Source organism: Geotrypetes seraphini, chromosome 1, assembly GCF_902459505.1.
Source record: "Geotrypetes seraphini chromosome 1, aGeoSer1.1, whole genome shotgun sequence".
NCBI classification, from domain to species: Eukaryota; Metazoa; Chordata; class Amphibia; order Gymnophiona; family Dermophiidae; genus Geotrypetes; species Geotrypetes seraphini.
Window position 1 is genome coordinate 385,458,499 of NC_047084.1, and position 21,068 is coordinate 385,479,566.

Sequence of the window (21,068 nt, forward strand, 5' to 3'; positions counted from 1 at the left end):
AGAGAAGGTAAGGGAAAAAGGAGGGAGGGAGATGCATGGCCGACCGGCAGGAGAGAGGGGGCTGATGGATCAAACGCTCTTCACCGCGTGTTCACACTCATTCACCGCCCCATGCTAATCATTCACTGCTCCACGGGGTGGTGAATGGCCTTGTCCCCGATCTCGCGGTGACCTTTTTTTTTTTGGTCACCATTTTGGTGGGTTACTCGCGGCTAGCCGCGGGTAACAGCCACCGTGTCATTCTCTAACTCAGTCAAGAACATCAAGGAGGCGCTGAGAGGCAGGGGCTGGGACAAGCGGTAGCTCGCCTCGCAGCGGACCGCCAGCTCGATCCCAAGATCTAACTACAAGCTTTTTAATTGCAGCAACTTTAATATACGCTATTGGAGCTGCAAAGTTCTTTTTGATATAGAGACTTATAACAAAAACAGTACAAAATACATCACAAATGCAAAACAGCAAACAGCATACAAATAAACCCAACAGATACATAAACCATCAATGCTCCCCACCAGATCTGTACATGTATTAAAAAAAACCAAAACAACCATCCCTCCACAATAATTAAACATAAATATAAAACCACATTCTATAACAAAAAAACTCAGATGCCCATACCCAGGCATTCAGTGAGGCCGTAGCCGTACCCCCTTCCACAGCAGGCGCCACTACTGCTCACTTCGTTTTTGTCTTTCTGCTTCTGCAACTTGGCACACTGCCCACACCACATCCTTTGCCACTGTGTCTGGAGCCAACCTTTGCTGCCTCAGCAACATCTGGCAGTGTGCCATCCAAATAACGTACTTTAGAACTGACAAGATTATGAAAAAAGTCTCCTTATTCACCCTGCTCCCCACCCCCATACACCCAATCAGCATATGCCAAACCTCTAAACAATCCCACCCGAAACCACAAATCCCTTGTCACCCTCCTCCCCACCTCAACTGAAAAAGAGCAAACGCACAGAAAATGCTCCATAGTCTCCAGCACCCCTTGGAATTCCCCCCTTGGACACTCCAGTTCAGCGAAAGATCTATACTTCAAATTTGCCCTAATGTACATCTTCCCGTGTATTGCCAGTCATGTAAAGTCAAAATGTTTTGGTGGCAAGCGTGGCATTGACGCATATCGCAATACTTGCTGCTGTTGTAACCCTGGACAATCTTTTCAGTAGAGGTTCAACCATGTAGCATTGATGCAGCACTCTTTCTGCTGTCGCCTGGCCGTCTCCCCTAAGAACACTGCGGTGACCCACCACCAGGCGGCACTCAATACTAGGCCTGCCTCTCAATAGAGAGAAGGCCCTACAGGCAGTGCTGGCTAATAAGGTTTGCCAAAGCACTTTTACAGACCACCCAGAAAAGCTCACAGAAGTCACTAAGGCAAGGTTTAATTGTTGAAACAAAAGTAGACTTTTATTATGCAGTCTTTGCAAGTCAAACGAAAATAGTCTCCCAAGCCCCAAGAAAAGGAACTAGATGAGAGGGAGAGACTACCTGTAAAGGGAGAATGCTGCTACCACTCAAACGAAAATAGATAATAAAGTGAATTTTTAGAGAACCCTCAGTCACACAGCCTTCCTCCGGGAACCCCCAGAAGTAACGGCTGCCACTGGCTTACACCCAACAAGGTGTCAACTGTGAAACATCCCCGGGCTCTCTATAAAATTAGTGATAAATAACACAAAAGTGCTAAAGAGTGCAAACAAAATCAAAACACACTCTCTCTACAGGTAGTCTATACCCCTGATCCAGGGGGCCCGACAAAAAGTTCAAGTGTCCAAATTCAACAATGCAAAGCCAATAGGAAGTACTTAGCTTCTCTGGAGAATGCAGTCAGCAAGTAACCAATGCGTCCTACGGGACTCCGTTTCGGGGGTGAACACCCCCTTCCTCAGGAACGGCTGGGCTGAGCTGAGCTGTAGCCCCAAAATCATCAGGCTGCAGCAGTTTGGCAAAGTAGAAAATGGCACTTGTACTGGAACAGACGCCTCCAATTTAAACTGCAGACAAGGAAACGTCACTGAATTGACACATCACGTGACTGGCAGCCACAAGCGGGAAAAAGTTAACCTCCCCACATAGGTTCTAAAAGATCCAAATAATGAGTCAAACAGGAAAGAAAAATAAAGAGAAAAGAACTATAAAACACTGGTGCTGACAACCAAAGAACCAGAGCTGGTTTAAAAAGTATGATGCCACTCGATGTATTCATTGTGTCCTGTGGGAAATAAAGCCTGGAGTTCAAAAATCCAGTACTGTTCCCTCCGTTGTAACAAAGAAAGTTTGTCCCCCTGATAGTCTTCATGGATCTGCTCGATCACAAGCCATCGTAAGTCCTGAAATGAGTGATTTAATTGTGTGCAATGTGGCACAATAGGGGAACTCATGGATTTAGTGTTGATGCGGCTACAGTGCTCAATAAAACGTGTTCTGATAGCCCTTTGAGTGCGTCCCACATATAGCATGGAACACGGGCATATGATGACATATATAACCCACTTGGAACTGCACGATGTGACTGTTTTATGAACATATGTTTTGTGGGTCACAGGATGTTTCCACAAGGTACCTTCAATAGTGGTAGCACATATGTCACAGATATCACCGCATTTACCATGTTGCCCTACACGATGACTATTAGTACGATCAGAAACGTATCTAGAATGGATCACATGATCAGCAATGTTCTTAGCACGAGAGTAGGCAATACATGGTAAGTCTTGAAAACCAGAATGAAGCTGAAGAATGTGCCAGTGTTTCCTAATACTCCGGGCTACCTCAGAGGCGTGGTCTGAAAAAGATAACACACAGATGGTTTTAGTGTCCTCACAAGGGGAAACCTTTGAAAGTAAAAGAGCCCTGTTGGCATATAGGGCAATGTTGTAAGCGTTGGAAAGAACCTGTGAGGATACCCACGCTCCCTGAAGCGGGTGTACAGTTTCCGGGCTTGTCTACGGAACTCCCCTAAGTCCGTGCAGAGTCTGCGAGCTCGTAAAAACTGGCTTATAGGCAAAGATTGTTTAAGTTTGGTAGGATGACAACTGGTATAGTTCAGATAATTATTAACTTCAACGGGTTTTCTATATACGGTGGTAACTAGAGTATTGTCAACTTTTTGAACCCAAACATCCAAAAAGGAAATTTTACTCAAGTTGTGTGACATCGTGAATCTCAATCACTAATTTTATAGAGAGCCCGGGGATGTTTCACAGTTGACACCTTGTTGGGTGTAAGCCAGTGGCAGCCGTTACTTCTGGGGGTTCGCGGAGGAAGGCTGTGTGACTGAGGGCTCTCTAAAAATTCACTTTATTATCTATTTTCGTTTGAGTGGTAGCAGCATTCTCCCTTTACAGGTAGTCTCCCCCTCTCATCTAGTTCCTTTTCTTGGGGCTTGGGAGACTATTTTCGTTTGAGTTCTGCTTCATCTCCCATTTTTCGGGTTTTGCTTGTATTCAGTCTTTGCAAATCAAACAAGTTTTCCAGCAAGACAAAATCAGTCTCAAAGAGAGCAAAACAGAAAAAAGGTAAAACAGAAAATATGCAGTGCACAAGAGAAAAATAACAGCACTTGAAACAAACACTAAACGATAGGCAGATATGGCTAATGGCTGCCTGCTGGCATTCAGTGAAGCTTTGGCTTTCTTCAGCCTGGTTGGATGCCACGCCCAGGTCCTGCTTAGGTCTTGTTCTCAGGATATCAGGAGGCTCATAAGAGAGAAGAAAATAGGCTTGAGTGAGTTTCAAACATAAACACTCCTTCACTGGTTCCTTTATCAGCACTGCTATATTAAGTATTGCTTAGCTAAGTTCACACAGTGTGTATGGTGCAGCATAAGTTTCTTAATTCAGAAAAGTCTTTCAATTAGACCCAGCCAAAAAGAAGAGAAAAAAAAACATCCATGAAACAAAACACAGTTCAAGATGATTGCTCTCAGGTGAGAGTAATAAAGGTTTCCAGCACTATTCCTTTGCATTAAAGGAATCCCTTCTCCAAGAAAGAGAAAAAACCAATAAGCAGGGTTCATTCAGCTAATGTCCATATCTTCATTCAGCTCACCTTGTGCAGGTACTGTTTCACATACTTCCATGCATTCTTCAGTAGTAGGCCAGGTTGACTGAGTGGAGAGTTCAGTTTCCTCTATTTCCATTAACTCCTCACCAGGACTGAATCTGGGCTGAGCTCTGTTCCAACTTCTGGTCCGGTCCTCTGGCACCTTCCTGAGCCTCCCCCTTCCTTGTCTGAGGCTCTGGCTTATATTGTGGCAAGCCACGCCCCAGGCTCTGAGGTATGGGAATGGGCCAGTACTGCCTTTGGCTCCCCCTTTGGCCATAATGAAAATAGCGATCAGGGAACATATGCTGTTTAAAGGCAGTTTTAAAAGGTTTTATTCTTTGCCTAAAATAGGCTCCTTTTGCAGAGCCGCTTCTCTCATTCTGTACAGAGCTGGCTTCTAAGGATTCTGTACTGGGATAGGCAGTCTCATAGCTAGGGAAATTCCTCTGATGGAATTTACTACTACCTGAAACATTGTTCTTCCTGCTTTTACCATGGGGCAAGTTACAAGCAGTGCCGGACTTGCCACATTGCCCATTTCTTCCTCCCTTCCCCCATGTCCTCCACCATTACCCCCAACTCCTCACCAGCCAGGCCATGTCCGCCTGCCTTTGCATCCCTGCCAAAAACCCCACTACCCGCCTCTTTCCTATTTCCACACAACCCAACCAGTTGCTCCAAAACCCTATACCCCAATTCCAAACACTTTCCACCCACGCCATCCTTTCCTGCCGTCCCCTCACCAACCATTCCAAATGGAACTGGAGGAAGAGGGAGGAGAAAAAAGAATGGGGTTTACCATCCCTAAGCCCCCTTATTTTTTGCAAGGTACGTGAGCCCCCTCTTTACTGGGTTCAATTGGTTACCCCAGAGACACTGAAAAAAAGACTATACATAGAAGTGTACAAGTCCTGTGGAAGCAGACACACATAGCTAAGAAAAAGAAACAAAGGAACTTAGTAAACTTTCATCAAATGCACTCTTTCCAGATATGTCAACTTCCATTGCTTCCAGGCATCCTGGATTTTACCTTCCAAGTTCTCCATGTGATACACTCCATCCACACAAAAGACAACCCCCAGCACCCTCACCCTCACCTCACCTCCCGCACTCTTCACCTCCATGCCAGATCCCCGAGTTTCAACAAGTGGCTTTTCTCCCTATTTATGCACGCCCCTGTATCTCCCGAATATTCCCCCAGTGTCTCCTCCATCCATCTAAACTCCCTCTGCGAAGACACAATCAGAGATGTCACCAGCATATGCCACTACCCAGACCTTTGTGTATTCCCCCATATCTATCCCAATTATACTCCCACCCATTTCCAGCTGCCGCAACAATGGATCTATAACAAACACAAACAAGGAGCTCAAGGGATAACCCTGCCTCACCCTATTCCCTACCTTGAAACCCTGCCCTCTACACCCATTCACCAGGGGAAAGGTTGCTGCCTCCCTATATAGAATCCTCAACATTGCCACAAACTGGTCCAGAACTCTATACAAATATTTGTGCGGCACCCTATCAAAAGCTGTGGCTTGTTCCAAGCTGACTAGCACCTGTCCCCCCTGAACCCTCCGACTCCTCTCTACTTCCTCTCTCACCGTTATCGCTGCCCCTATCTCCCCCCTCCCCTGAACGCCACACATTTGTGCCATTGCCAAAACTGATGCCACCACCCCTCACAATCTTGCGCACATCATCTTCGCTAAAATTTTCCAGTCAGTATTTAACAAGGGAATCGGCCTCCAGTTTCCCACCCTTGACCCTTCCTTACCTGGCTTTGCAATCAACACCAAAACCGCCTTCTTCATGGATCTCGGCAAGCCAGACCGACAGCTGCGTTCCATAAACAGCCTCACCAAAAACGGTGCCAGCTGCTCATAAAAAGTTTTATAAAACTCTGCTGTCAACCCGGCCCAGGTGTTTTCCCACCTGTCAGGCTGGCTATCGCCTGCTTTTACCTCCTCCACCGTCCATGGTCCAGTCAGCTCTTCTGCTTCCTCCTTTGTTATTCCCCACCCCCACCCCTTGGGTCCCTTCTATATATTCCTCTCACCCTTCCCTCCTGCCCAACTGCAAAAAGCCCCCCAAATGCTCTCCTACCACTCTCAAAATCCCTTCCTGTGACTCCTGCTCGATCCCCTCACCATCCCATAAATTCCCCACCTGCCGTCGCCTAACCCTCTCCTTACACGCCCTGAAAGGGTTCGGCAAGATGAAACTCCCATAACCCTTTCTCACACTAAAGACTTATACCTATCATACTGTAGTTGTTAAATTCCCCCCTGAGTACTTGAAACCCCTCCCCCTTTTCACCCCCGCCACCCTCCGATTCAACGCCTTCCTCAGTGCCAGCAGCTTCCTTCCCTATTCTGTGATATCCTCCTGCTTATTTTCCTAAAGAAGCCCCTGATCCTACCTTTATCAACCTTCTACCATCCCCAATTACCGGTACGCGCTCTCTATGGTCTGTCCAGAACTCCCTAAAAGTCTCCTGCACCCTCTCCTCCTGGAGCCAGACACTATTTAGCCTCCACAAACCCCTCCCCATAACCAGGTTCTTCCCCCCACCTGTATGCTTGTTACTTTATAATTATTGTCCACGTACTCTTTATTAAAATATGTTATAAAATTTATTTCCACCAATAAAATATATCACTCTCATAGAGAGGAATATATTTTATAAAGAGCTATTAAATTTTTTTGGGGGGAAGTTAGCTCGCTTAGTTAAAACAGCTCTTTAATAACAATTACTTAATCAAGACTAAACCAGAGAAAACAAGGGTCCAACTTCGTCTGCAGTGAGAAAAGGTTTTTAGATACGATCTATTTGTCACAATAAAATTTGCCTGCATCATGTACAAGCCTGCAGTTTTGGTTTGTTTGCTTTAATCAAGACTAAGACACAGAAAATATATATGCAAACAGAAAATTTATTTGCGAGCATTGAAAACCAAGCAGGTAAGCAGTTTACAGATGGGATCTTTTAAGCAAGACTTAACAGACATACACAGACAAAATTTCTTTAAGATTCAAGGTTCAAAGGCCTAGATTCACTAAGCAAACTGATCGTGTACCGATCGGTTTGCGAGCCCTTTGCAACCAAATTTCCCTCCTGCACTATTCACTAAAGGCTGTAGCGATGCGATATGATCCCGATCCTCCCATGCAAATTAGTAAAACCCCATGCAAAATAGCCAAGCGATTGATTCACTAACAATTGCTTGGCTATTTTGAGTCAGGCTTTACAACTGACAAACCCAACTGCTGCAGACCTGTTGATAACTCAGTTACCGACAGGTCTGCAGTTTTTTTTGACAGGCTTGCCTGTCTTTTATTCATTTTTTTCCATGGTACAGATATTTTGCTTGTTACACACGCAAAATTTCTGCCCCATAAAAAAAATGAATAAAAGACACCGCACTCTCCAACTCCGACGCCAACGGACTCTTCAGGAGCAGGAGAAAAATCCTGCTTCTGCTGCTCTGGCCCGCCGCATCATCTGATGCACGGGGAGAGGCCTAAGGCCCTGATAGGCTGAGATGCCTCAGACTCCTCCCTTTTGGAGGGGCCTGGGGACCTCAGCCAATCAGTGACTTCCTTAGGGAGGAGTCTAGGGAAGTCCCTGATTGGCCAAAACAATGGAGGGGGAAAAAAGGATAAAACATTGGGAATGGGATCGCTTCTTTAAAGCGGTTGGTGGATTTAAAGATGAGAAGGTTCAAGAGCAGTTAAATGCATCTTGGAATAAGAATATTTTTAAATTTGTCTTAGATTTATCGATTAGTTTTTCATGATGAAGTTGAGATGGCAGAGCGTTGGGGCTACTACTGAGAAATTGGATTTCCTGGTATAGAAGAATTCCTTTATGGAGGGGATAGAAAGTAAGTTCTGGTCAGCTGATCTGAGAGTCCATGAAGGGTGAAAAGGGAGGAGGAGCTTATCGAGAAAAGAGGGTTGATGGAAAAGTTTAATTTTGAAGACCAACATATAACGGTTTTGTAGGTAATATGATGTGTAATGGGGAGCCAGTGAGCTTCTTTCAGAAGAGGAGTGATATGATCGTATTTCCCTAACTTATATATAAGTTTTATTGCTGTGTTTTGAATAAGCTGTAGATGTCGTAATTCTTTTTGAAGAAATCTGTTGTAGAGAGAATTGCAGTAGTCAAGATGAGAAATAACTAAAGAATGAACTAGGGTTGTGATTGCTTCAGTGTCAAGAATAGAAGTTAGAGAACGTATAAGCTGAAGCTTACTGAATGGATGCCCCAGGCACCTGCACAGATTACTATGAATGAGGTCACACTCCTCCCCAATATGCCCCTTTCATCCACACTTGATACACATCAAGGTAGGACATACCATACTCAAGTGCCTGAATGACCCACAGCAGAAGCACACTCTGGGCTGCCCCTTATAAAAGCACTGTATTCGTTCCCTCCCAATAAATGCCACCGGTGGAACATGCTGGATCACATTGCCTACCTCGTTCAATTTCATGTTGGCCATCCATCCACCGGCCCAGACCCTACTTGAATCCATGATCTTAACTAACGGAGTCCGAAGCACCCCATACCGATTTAACCAGTATGTCAGGTCTGAGCAGGGAATGGTCTCATTCCGCACCAATACAGTGACTTGGACTAGGTCAGGTTTGCTTACTAGGATAGCTCTAAATTCAGCCCACTGCCCACTCCCCTTTGCCCCCTCAAATTTCTCCCAGAGTAACTCCAGACACCTCTGCGTCAAGAAGCTGACGTCATACTCCGGTACCATTACCGGATATATGCATGCATACAGATCCTCAGAAATAAATCCCATATCCAATACCAATTTCAGTACCTTATCCCTTGCCGGCATATTCACCGCCCCCACCCACCTCAATTGCACCACATTACATCTTTTGAAAACCCCACCCCACCCACCCCCACCCATACTAGTTCCACCACCATCCCCCTTTCCCCCTTGTACATGACCTCTACCCCTATCCCTAGCACCCTGCCCTGGTCCCCCAGCCACCACATCAGCAAAAGATATACCCCTCTTAACCCCTTCCCTAGCACCCTGCCCACCACCACCAAGTGCCCCACCCCCTCCCCTTTCACCACATCCCCAGTCACTTTCACCGGAATCTGACCCGTGTCCAACTGCTGTATGGGAAAATCCTGCACAAGTGCTTTTGGGACAGACACTGTATTTCCTCCGTGCCGTTTCTGCTGCAAATCAGCCCCTTCTCCGATAGCTGCTTCCGGCAGCTCCTGCTCCTGAAAATGCACTGGTTCCTGCTCCAGTTCTGGACTCCGCTCCAGGCTCCACTCCATGTTTTCCACCATGCTGGAGACACCAGTAACTGTACACTGCCCTCTGGGACAGTGAGCTTCAGAGAGCTCCTCCCAGAGGCAGCCTGCTGCTCTACATTCATTGGCTGGGAAGTCCCCTGCAACTGGTGCCCAGGTGATTGTAATCCAATCTCGTCCTCAATCTCTTTCACACAGCTCTCAGCTGCCATCTCCTCCTCCAAGAATTGAAACAAGTTGCCAGGTAAACCACTGTCTTCTGCCTGCATATCCAGCTCTTTCATTTCCAATAAAGATGTTGATAATTCTGGTGTCTGCTGCTCCAAATAAGTGCCTCTCTGAGAAGTTTTCTTTTTCCTCCTTTCTTTCGGCTGTCCTTCCTCTGCTCTTGCTTCCAGCCTACTTTGCTCTGCTCCTTTTCCCCTCCAGTCCCAGGTATTCCAGGCCAGACTCTCACCCATCTGGTCCCCAGCTCCAATTGAGACTGATTCTTCCACTACCTTAATGGAGGTTTGCTTCTCCACCAGAGGTCTAGGAGTTTGTAAGGTTGCTTCTACAGGTCTGGGCTGCTTCTGTATGTGCTGCATGGTCCCAGCCCTAGAATTTCCCACCACAGCCTCTACTGGGTGTCTAACAAGTGCAGCCATCCTTTCCCTGTTTCTGTAGAATTCAGCCAAAGGATTAGTTTGGTCTTTCGTCACTGCTGCCATTTCAGCTATGCAGTTTTCTATTTGTCTCTGTAAATAATGCTGTTCCTTTTTATATTTCTTCTTTTGAGGTTCTGGAGCCAGTTTAAACAGTGTGGCCACCATTCTTAGCTTTTTTTGGAGGTCTTGAAGCCTCTTCCCTAAGCCTTGCATACCTCTCACTGTCAGTATTGCTCTGGTTGCCATATCCAGCTCCTGCACCTTCTCTTCCTCACCACTGAGTGATTCCTCCTCCAACTCTGAATCTGTTTCAGCCTCCACCACAGTAAGGGCTTTGATAATACGCTCACTCATTTCCACTTCCAATGTTCTACTCCTGCCAGACCCATGAAGTACCTGCTGACTCCCGTGTGCCATGGCTGGTAAAGGACACACTCCTCCCAGAGTCCTAGGATCTGGCCTTCCTGGCCTGCTCAAGCCTGAAGGCCCAGGCATCTCCTCCTCCAAACTCTCCATTGCAGGGCCTCCGGCCTGGGGCCTCCCTTGGAAAGGAACCCCAGGCTTCAGCATGCCACCTGGGACTCGGGACCAGGCCCAACTCCCACCTTCCACAGGCCTCTGTTGCACAAGAGCAGCTCTCTTCCCACCTCCTCACTCCTCCACAGTAACATACAGACTGAATTACCGTGGCTGCTGGCACCAGACTTGCCCTCCAATGGATCCTCGTTAAAGGATTTAAAGTGTACTCATTCCAATTACAGGGCCTCAAAAAAGTCCTGTATTGTTATTTTTCGTCACTACCTCCCCGAGTCGGGAGTGGGTAATTTGCGCACCTGCTGCCTTCCTTCTCAGGCTCCCTCTCCGGAATCGAACCCTGATTCCCCGTTACCCATGGTCACCATGGTAGGCGCAGAAAGTACCATCGAAAGTTGATAGGGCAGACATCCGAATGTATCGTCGCTGTCACGGGGGACGTGCAATCGGCCCGAGGTTATCTAGAGTCACCAAAGCGGCCGAGTGAGCCCGGATTGGTTTTGGTCTGATACACGTGCATGGCTTAATCTTTGAGACAAGCTTATGCTACTGGCAGGATCAATCAGGTAGCCACGCTCAGCGGGGCCGCTGCGGACCGGACAGACAGACGCGGGGAAAGGTGAGCAACCTGCCGCGCGCCTCAGGAGAGGAGGCGTCCCTTCTCCCAGAGGCAGCGGCGGACAGCAATTTCCCCTGCGCTGGATGTATGCAAGCATACAGATCCTCAGGGATAAACCCCATATCCAACACCATTTTCAGTACCTTATCCCTTGCCAGCATATTCCCCGGCCCCACCCACTTCAATTGTACCACATTATGTCTTTTGAAAACCCCACCCACCCCTACCCATACCATTCCCACCACATCCTCCCTCCTCCCCCCACCTTCCCCCTTGTACATATCCCCTTCCCCTATCCCTACCACCCTGCCCAGTTTCGCCAGCCACCACATCAGCAAAGGATATACCCCTCTTAACCCCTTCTCTAGCACCCTGCCCACCAGCATAATGTCCCCCACCCTCTCCTCTTCCTTTCCCCCACACCTCCAGTCATATTCACCGGGACCTGACCCATTTCCAACTGCTGTACTTTAAAGTCCTGCAAAAGTACTTTTGGGAAAGACACATGCTTTCCTCCGTGCAGTTTCTGCTGCAATCTGCCCCTTCTCCAACAGCTACATCTGCAGCACTGGCCTCTGAAAATGCAGCAGTTCCTGCACCTGTTCTGGACTCCACTGATATCAGAGGAGGGGCGGGACCGCGGCACAGGAAGCAGCGCAGGGATCGCTGATGTCGCGATCCTGCTGCGGCTGCTTCATAGGTGGTGCAGGAAGGTCAGTGGGGCGAGCGGTCCTTCGGGGGTGGTGGGGGGGGACTGAACGGCAAGGCCGGGAGCATAGGAAGTGCTGCTTCATAGGTGGTGCGGGGAGGCCAGGGGGGCGAGCGGTCCTTCGGGGTGGGGCGGGCGGGCGGGCGGGCAGGCAGGCAGGCTTTCAAGGGAGAGGGGGGTGACAGGCAGGCAGGCAGGCAGGCCTTCAAGGGGGGACAGGCCTTCAAGGGGGGGGGACAGGCCTTCAGGGGGGACAGGCCTTCTGGGGGGTGTGCAGATCTTCAAGGGGGAGGGACAGGCCTTCAAGGGGGGGCAGGCAGGCCTTCAAGGGGGGACAGGCAGGCAGGCCTTCAAGGGGGGGACAGGCCTACAAGGGGGTGGGATAGGCCTTCAAGGGGGGTGCAGGCCTTCGGAGGGGTGCAGACCTTCAAAGGGGTGCAGGCCTTCAAGGGGGGACAGGCCTTCAAGGGGGGGGACAGGCAGGCAGGCCTACAAGGGGGGGACAGGCCTACAAGGGGGGAGACAGGCCTACAAGGGGGTGGGACAGGCCTTCAAGGGGGGGACAGGCCTTCAGGGGGGTGCAGGCCTTCGGGGAGGGGTGCACATCTTCAAGGGGGGGGGCAGGCCTTCAAGGGGGACAGGCCTACAAGGGGGGGGGACAGGCCTTCAAGGGGGGTGCAGGCCTTCAAGGGGGGACAGGCAGACCTTTAAGGGGGGACAGGCCTTTGGGGGGGACCCTGGTTTAGAAGTACACAGAGGGAAAGGGGTGTTCAAAGAGACGTGCATATGCCAAACTTTGGGGGGGGGAGGAAGAAATAATGGGTCTGAAAATAGAGGAGAGGGAGAGAGATGATGGACCATGGGATTTAGGGAGGGAAGGAACAGAAAGGGAGAGAAATTGGACACAAAGGATGGTGTGGAGGAGGGATAGAGATACTGGATAGGAGGGTAATTGGGAAAAGAAAGGGAGAGATGGTGGACTCTGGGGTGGTGGGGAAGGAGGGAGAGATGCCGGATGAAAGGGTAGTTAAGAAAAGGTGGATCTGTGGAGGGAGATGATAAAAAGGAAAGATACCAGACTTCCTGGGGAGGGAAGGGAAATGGAAAGGGAGGACAGAGTTGGCAGATGGATGGTTAGCATGCAGAAAGAAGAAAGAAGGAGACCCTGGCAAGCAAGTTATCAAAAGAAAACCAGAGCCTTGGACCAACAAGATTTGAAATATAACCAGACAACAAAAGGTAGAAAAATTAATTTTATTTTCTGTTTTGTGATTATAATATGTCAGATTTGAAATGTGTATTCTGCCAGAGCTGGTGTTGGACTGCAAACGTGAGCTAGGATTTAACAGAGAGAGGAAAAGTCCTTTTTGTTTCTTTATTTTATTTACACCACAGCGCCAGTGTGGTTAGGAGAAGCCAAAGGGGGTGAAAAAGCTATAAAACCCACCAGGAGTTTTGAAAAAAATCACCCAACTGGGCAGGAAAATCGAATTGAAAAACCAATTCAATAGGCTGAATCGAATCAAAATTTTTTTTCCTGAATCTGGCAGCATTAGTTTGCGCTACTGTCTTAGACTTTAGGACCTGGGATTGGGGAGAGATGGCATCCTCAGTACTTTATAATGCAAGTGAAACGAGGATTTGGTCAGACTTTTGAAGAGTCTGCAGAAAAAAATATTGTATAGGCCAGGGACATGAGACAGCAGGAAATGGGAACTTTTCTTCCTTCTATTTTTGTGAATGGAAAGGCTGAGGATGTCAGAGAGTTCAGTTAAAATATGTGCTTTATAAGAAAATATAATAATGTGTTTTATAAAGTTTATAGCATAGCTGGCCTACCCAGTGAGGTGTTCCTAGTGGTGATGGTGGCAGCGTGTCAATGTGTTGAGAGGAAGAGGTGGTCTGGGAAATTCTGCTGAGCAAACTCCAGGCCCATTTCCACCCCCCAGTTAGTCCACTCCACTCAACTGGTTCACACACTGAGTGGGTCTTTGAGTGTTGTTTTGGGATCTCTTCCAGTGGTTTATCAGTATCTCCTTCTGGTCCAAGGAAGGAAACTTTGTTATCCTTAGCATTGACCTACAGAATATGTTTGTAACAGCGCTGCTTGTGTGGCATTAGGCTATGTAGTGATCGAAAGAAAAAACAGACCTTTGCACATTTTTGCACTATATGGTGGGTGTATGAGGAGATTCACATTTCCTGCACAGCTAAGTCCATGTGAAGTTACCTTGTGCTGTATTTGACATCTAGCAAGGTCTCTGTTTGAAAGGAAAGATCTAAATTTAAAAATGAAGTGGCCAGAAGTTATGGTAAAAGCAGATAGTGTAGCTGGTTTTAAGAAAGATTTGGACAAATTCCTGGAGGAAAAGGCCATAATCTGTTATTAACACATAGGGGAAGTGTCTGCTTGCCCTGGATCGGTAGCATGGAATGTTGCTACTCTTTGGGTTTTGACCAGGTATTAGTGTCCTGGATTGGCTACCATGAGAATGGGCTACTGGGCATGATGGACCATTGGTCTGACCCAGTTAGGCTATTCTTATGTTATGTTCTCATCTGTAGGGGCCTTTGTTTTCACTTCTTATTTTAATGTATTTTTTTTCTGGGAACTTATCAGTGTTTTTTATAATGGGAACAAAAATGGAAGAGAATTAATGTGTGTGGGATGAGGGGGTAACTAATTTCTTCAGTAAATAATTCAATCCACTTCAAACAGACATAGGAGAACTCACGCACCATTCACACACCCTCCAACCAAAAACGTCAAAAGAAAAAAACTGTTCGACAACCTCCTAGCCATTCGAGCTGCAACACTCGACCCCCAACTCTACAACCTATTGACCTCGACCACAGACTACAAAACCTTCAAAAAGAAATAAAAACCCTTCTATTCAAAAAACACATAAAACCGAACTAACACAATCAGAACTGTCCCAAGCATCACCTGCAACTACTCCATATGTAATTCTGACGTCATGACAATTCAGACATAATTTATGTTATGTTATGTTTGGAATATAAGAAAATTTTCACTGCCTGTTTCTATTCTGACCATTTATTCCGTTTCATGGTCATTACAAAAAATATTTTTTTACATGGGGGGGGGGTCAAAAAATGATGGGCCCCGGGTGCCACATACCCTAGGTACGCCACTGGCTGTATGTGCTGCAGAGTCTCAGCCCTAGAATCTCCCACTGCAGCCACCACTGGGTGTCTAACCTGTGCAGCCATCCTCTCCCTGTTTCTGTAAAGCTCAGCCAAAGGATTTGTTTGGTCTTTTGTCACCGCTGCCATTTCAGCTATGCAGTTTTCTATTTGCCTTTGTAAATAAAGCTGTTCCTTTTTGTTTTTCTTCTTTTGCATTTCTGGAGCCAGTTTAAACACTGTGGCCACCATTCTCTGCTTTTTTTGGAGGTCTTGGAGCCTCTTCTCTAAGCCTTGCATACCTCTTTCTGTCAGTATTGCTCTGGTAGGTATATACAGCTCCTGCATCCCCTCTCCCTTTCCACTGAACAGGTCCTCCTCCAACTCTGAATCCGTTTCCCCCTCAACCACAGTAATGGCTTTGGTCTTTCACTCGCCCATCTCCACTTCCAACTCCAAAGACCTACTCCTGCCAGACCCCTGAAGTATCTACTGTCTCCTGTATGCCATGGCTGGTGAAGGACATACTCCTCCAGGAGTCCCGGTGTCTGGCTTTCCTGGCCTGCTGAAGCCTGAAAGCCCAGGCTTCTCCTCCAGACTCCCCATTGCAGGGCTTCCTGCCTGGGGCCTCCCCTGGGAAGGAACCCCAGGCTTCACCATGCCACTTGGGGCCAGACTCAGTTCCCACCTTCCACAGGCCTCTGTTGCACAAGAACAGCTCTCTTCCCACCTCCTCACTCCTTCACAGTAACACACAGACTGAATTACCGCAGCTGCTGGCACCAGACTTGCCCTCCAATGGATCCTCATTAAAAGATTTAAAGTGTACTCATTCCAATTACAGGGCCTCGAAAGAGTCCTGTATTGTTATTTTTCGTCACTACCTCCCCGAGTCAGAGTGGGTAATTTGCACGCCTGCTACCTTCCTTGGATGTGATAGCCATTTCTCAGGCTCCCTCTCCGGAATCGAACCCTGATTCCCCATTACCCATGGTCACCATGGTAGGCGCAGAAAGTACCATAGAAAGTTGATAGGGCAGACATCCGAATGTATCGTCGCCGTCACGGGGGACGTGCGATCAGCCTAAGGTTATCTAGAGTCACCAAAGCGGCCGAGCGAGCCCGGATTGGTTTTGGTCTGATAAATGCACGCATCCTGGGAGGTCAGCACTCATCGGTATGTATTAGCTATAGAATTACCACAGTTATTCAAGTAATGGATGGAGCGATCAATGGAACCATAACTGATTTAATGAGCCATTCACAGTTTCACTGTACCGGCCATGTGTACTTACATATGCATGGCTTAAAACAATGGCCAATCAGGGACTTCCCTAGACTCCTCCCTAAGGAAGTCCCTGATTGGCTGAGGTGCCCCAGCCCCTCCAAAGGGAGGAGCCTGAGGCACCTTAGCCAATCAGTGCCTTAGGCCTGTCCCGTGCATCAGATGATGTGCCGGGGCGGGGCTTAAGGCCACAATTGAGGCGGCGGCTGGCCAGAGAGCAGGAGGAGGAGGATTTTCCTCCTCCCTAAGATTTTCATCGTCGTAGGAGCAGGAGGAGGGTCCAGAAGATGGCATCCCTTCTGCTTTTTTCTCCCGGGGAGACGAGGGGCACAGCAGAGCAGGGCAGGCCAGAGAGATCAAGGCCTGGTGGGGGGTGTCGATCAGATCTCTCTTGCCTGCTCCCAGACTCTTCTGCTCTCTTCCGCCATTCCCCGCAGTGTAGGCCCGCTTTAAAACCACGGGCTTGCACTGCAGGGAACGGCTGCAGAGAGCAGGAGAGGTCGGGAGCAAGCAAGAGAGATCTGGGCTGGGCTGAGCCCTGACAGCAGTGACAGGAGGCTGCTTGTCCTGTCACTACTGTCAGGGTGTGCGCATGTGCGGGGATCGCTTTGGCCGAGGGTAGGGGGCGTGCTAACGATCGTCACCATTTGCATGCAGGCCTTTACTGAATTAGTCGGCCGGCATGCAATAGGAAACGGATCGTGCACGGTTTGGATGTTTAGTGAATCCTGCCCATAGGGTAATCAGAAACCATTGTCAGAGTGATACTGGAAATTACATTTGACTCCAGTCTGTGAGGGACAGTTTGTCCCTCTTTTCTTCTCCAGTCTCTCACACCCCACTCACATTATTCACCATTGTTTCAAACAGTTTACAAAAGATAGGGGTACTTAATTTCAATAGATTCTATTTTTAGAACAGGTCTCAAACTTATAAATATGAGATGAATTCTCTCTGGATAGCTTTCTCTCTTTGAAGTCTGGACTATCACCCCCTCCCCTGTCTCTCTCCCTCTGCTCTGGACTCTGTAATGGAGGTAAACGGTCTTTTCTCTTTCATTCACAAGAGCACAGAAGCTGTCTGTATTTGTAAAGCTTATTTCTATTTCTTTCTGTACAATTGTAATGCTCGATGTATCTTTATAAATCTTTTCTGAAATATTAAGCCTATTTCTGCACATTATATTCTTTATGCAAGCACTCTTAGCTGTCTTTGTCATTAATTTTACTTCCTACTGAATCTTCAATGAGGGTATCAATCCCGGGACCTGGCGGATTGTAAATCCGCAAAGAAACCAGGAGAGAAAACTCCATACACACAATCCAAGCCAACAGACAACAATGGAAGTTCAAGAACAAAGGTGTGCAATTTTATTCAACAAATCATAGTCTTGTGCGGTGGCTCGACATGCACGTGTTTCGGCCAATACGGCCTGCTTCAGGAGCCTTTTTGATTCACAGTCACAAAAACTCATAAAATTGAGAAACTGGTAATCCAAGGTGAAACGGAAAATCTAATGCAAATTTACAAACACTCACTGCAACCGTCGTGTGCAGTGAGTGTTTGTAGTTTTGCATTTGATTTTTACTATTACTAGTCTTCCTCCTCCATTAGTGGGAGCATTCCAATCTCAAACGGTACACAGGACTATTTAGAAGGCCATATAAATATATGAGCAAGGTCCATGTACCAAGGCAGACTTCTGCAGCTTCAAATATGGACGCTTTCGATTTTTAAGAGCTCACAGAAATTGTACAGAAATATTTTGACAATGTAACCATGGGTTACAAAATAAATATGTTATAGTTGACCCAGGGCAGGAGGGACATGACAGAGGTTTATTCCTCTTATATTTTAAAGTTAAAAGTTTTTTTTGTTGTTGTCCAGCAAAGATAATGCTGTGTTTGCATGACTGATTGTTGGAATTCTAGACAGCTGATGTCTGCAACAGGTCTGATGACCTCATGTAGAAGTCAGCAGTGCTAGGGAGAGCAGTTGGGTGGTTATCAGTCTGGAAGACAGGTTGGTCTTGGTTGCCTGAGAATAGAAAAAGATTTTTTTAAAAATTTTATAGTGGATTTTTGGCTAATGTTAATTAAGTTCAAGTCTGGCCTATTTTTGTGGCAAAGGCTGTGTCTGGTTATGTCATACAGAGATTTTCTGTCACTTTTGTGTTGAGGTGCAGAGCTCTTGTATTTAAATGGAATGTAGTAACAGTTAAATTAATTTTGTCCTGGTTAACATTAAGAAAACAGGATAGAAAGTATCTTTTTGACATTGTAAGTAGTGCTGAGGAAACATTTATTGTTGAGTTCTGGTTATTTATAAAAACCAGTTGTGAATTGGAGTGAATTCTGTCACTAAAATATTTTGGTTTAGATAACCATTTGATTTATAATCTTGGAGATAAGCCTATAGATTAAGATACATTGTGGGTGGGAAAAAGTTTAGGGAAATTTTAATTATCCATTTTTTTCTCTGGGTAGCTAGTCAAAAGTAAAGAAACAAATATAAATTTCAGGGTGTCATAGGGTTTTGCTTCCTTTGGGGGTTTTTTTAGTTAGGGAGTAGGTACTCCATTTATTGAAGCTAAATCTCCTGAAAAGAAGAAGCGCTGGTACCCAACGGCTCTGCAGAAAAAAGTACCTGGACCCTGTGAGGAAAAAATTATTTCAAAGAACTAAATTCTTTGAGAAAGATTTTATATGGAAACTTGTTCTAAAGTTATATAGATATATACATTTTTGTTAGATTTGTAAAAATAAACGAACAAAAACTTTTAGAACCAGTATTTGTTTAAAAGGTTTCATTTATTGTTCACCCAGTATCTTTTATTTAGGGTAGATTTTATATTTTATGCTAACTTTTCCCTCTTTTTAGAAACATTCTCACTTTGACTTGTAAGGTAACCTGACTACAGAAGGTGAAGAGAGTGAGAATTGATAATCAAAGAGGGAGGGTTTACAACAGGAAGGGCGGCCCATATGAGGGTGATTTTCTAAAACACACATGGTACAATATTCAGAAACAAATGGTTAATCATTCTTAGGAGTTTAGAAAGAAAACAAATGACAGTGCCTTTTCATCCAAGGCCTATGTAGGGGAATTATTAGCATAAGACAAGAAAATACTGACTTGAACACTCAGTGCCATCAGTTGTCCAAGGACTTAGATGAGGCACAAATTAATATATCCATGCTACGAACCCAAATTGTTCAAACTACAAATTCCTTTTTAGCTGTAAATGAACAATTAGAAGAGGCTAAGGCAGAATTGAAATACTTAATGTCAAAATGTGTCTCACAGGGACAAGTTAATGCTGTCTCCTCACAGATTTTGCCTTCGGCACCTGTGCCACCTTTACCATATAATTCATGTAGTCTAATTTATAGAGAAACAGAACACAGTTTTTGTAGCAGGCCAGAAAAACGGTAAACCAGTGGCAGACGAAGAACAGACAAACGAAGGTTAGGAAAATTCACTACCATGGCAGAGCAATACCAATAGTGACAAGGAGGATACAGTAACCCCTATAAGTGATACAGCACCAGTAACAGTAGTGCTGCAGGGACATATGAAAGACAGTGACATTGAAAGAATAGTGGAGAAAGTGGGCCCTATGCCTTTTAACATAAATGAATGGTGCAAAAGGGTTACTGATATACTGATTCACTAGGGTCTAGGGAAATATAAAAGGAATATTGCAGATTTTGATAAGAACATAACTAGTGCCTCTGCTGGGTCAGACCAGAGGTCCATCGTGCCCAGCAGTCCGCTCACGCGGCGGCCCAGCAGGTCCAGGACCTGTATAGTAATCCTCTATCTATACCCTTCTATCCCCTTTTCCTTCAGGAAATTATCTAATCCCTTCTTGAACCCCAATTCCGTACTCTATCCTATCACCCTCTGGAAGCGCATTCCAGGTATCCACCACTCTGAGGGTGAAGAAGAAGAACTTCCTAGCATTGGTTCTGAATCTGTCCCCTTTTAATTTTTCCGAATGCCCTCTTGTTCTTGTAGTTTTTGAAAGTTTGAAGAATATGTCCCTCTCCACTTTCTCTATGCCCTTCATGATCTTGTAAATCTCTATCATGTCTCCTCTAAGTCTCCACTTTTCCAGGGAAAAGAGTCCCAGTTTCTCTAATCTTTCAGCATATGAAAGGTTTTCCATACCTTTTATCAATTGTGTTGCTCTTTTTTGGACCCTCTCGAGTTTCGCCATATCCTTCTTAAGGTATGGTGACCAATATTGGACGCAGTACTCCAGATACGGGCGCACCATCGCCCAATACAATGGCAGGATAAATTATTTCGTTCTGGTTGTAATACCTTTCTTGATAATACCTAGCATCGTGTTCGTCTTCTTAGAGGCCGCTGCGCACTGTGCCGACGGCTTCATTGTCTTGTCCACCAGTACCCCCAAGTCCTTTTCTAGGCTACTTTCACCCATTACCAGCCCTCCCATCATATAGCTGTATATCAGGTTTCTGTTTCCTACATACAAGACATTACATTTTTCTACATTAAACTTCATCTGCCATCTTTTCTCCCATTCTCTTAGTTTGTTCAGGTCCCTTTGTAAATCTTCACAGTCCTCTTTAATCCCAACTCCACTAAATAGTTTGGTGTCGTCTGCGAATTTTATTACCTCGCACTTCGTCCCTGTTTTTAGATCATTTATAAATACATTGAACAGCAGCGGTCTGAGTACTGACCCCTGTGGAACACCACTCGTGACCCTCCTCCAGTCAGAGTAGTGGCCCTTCACT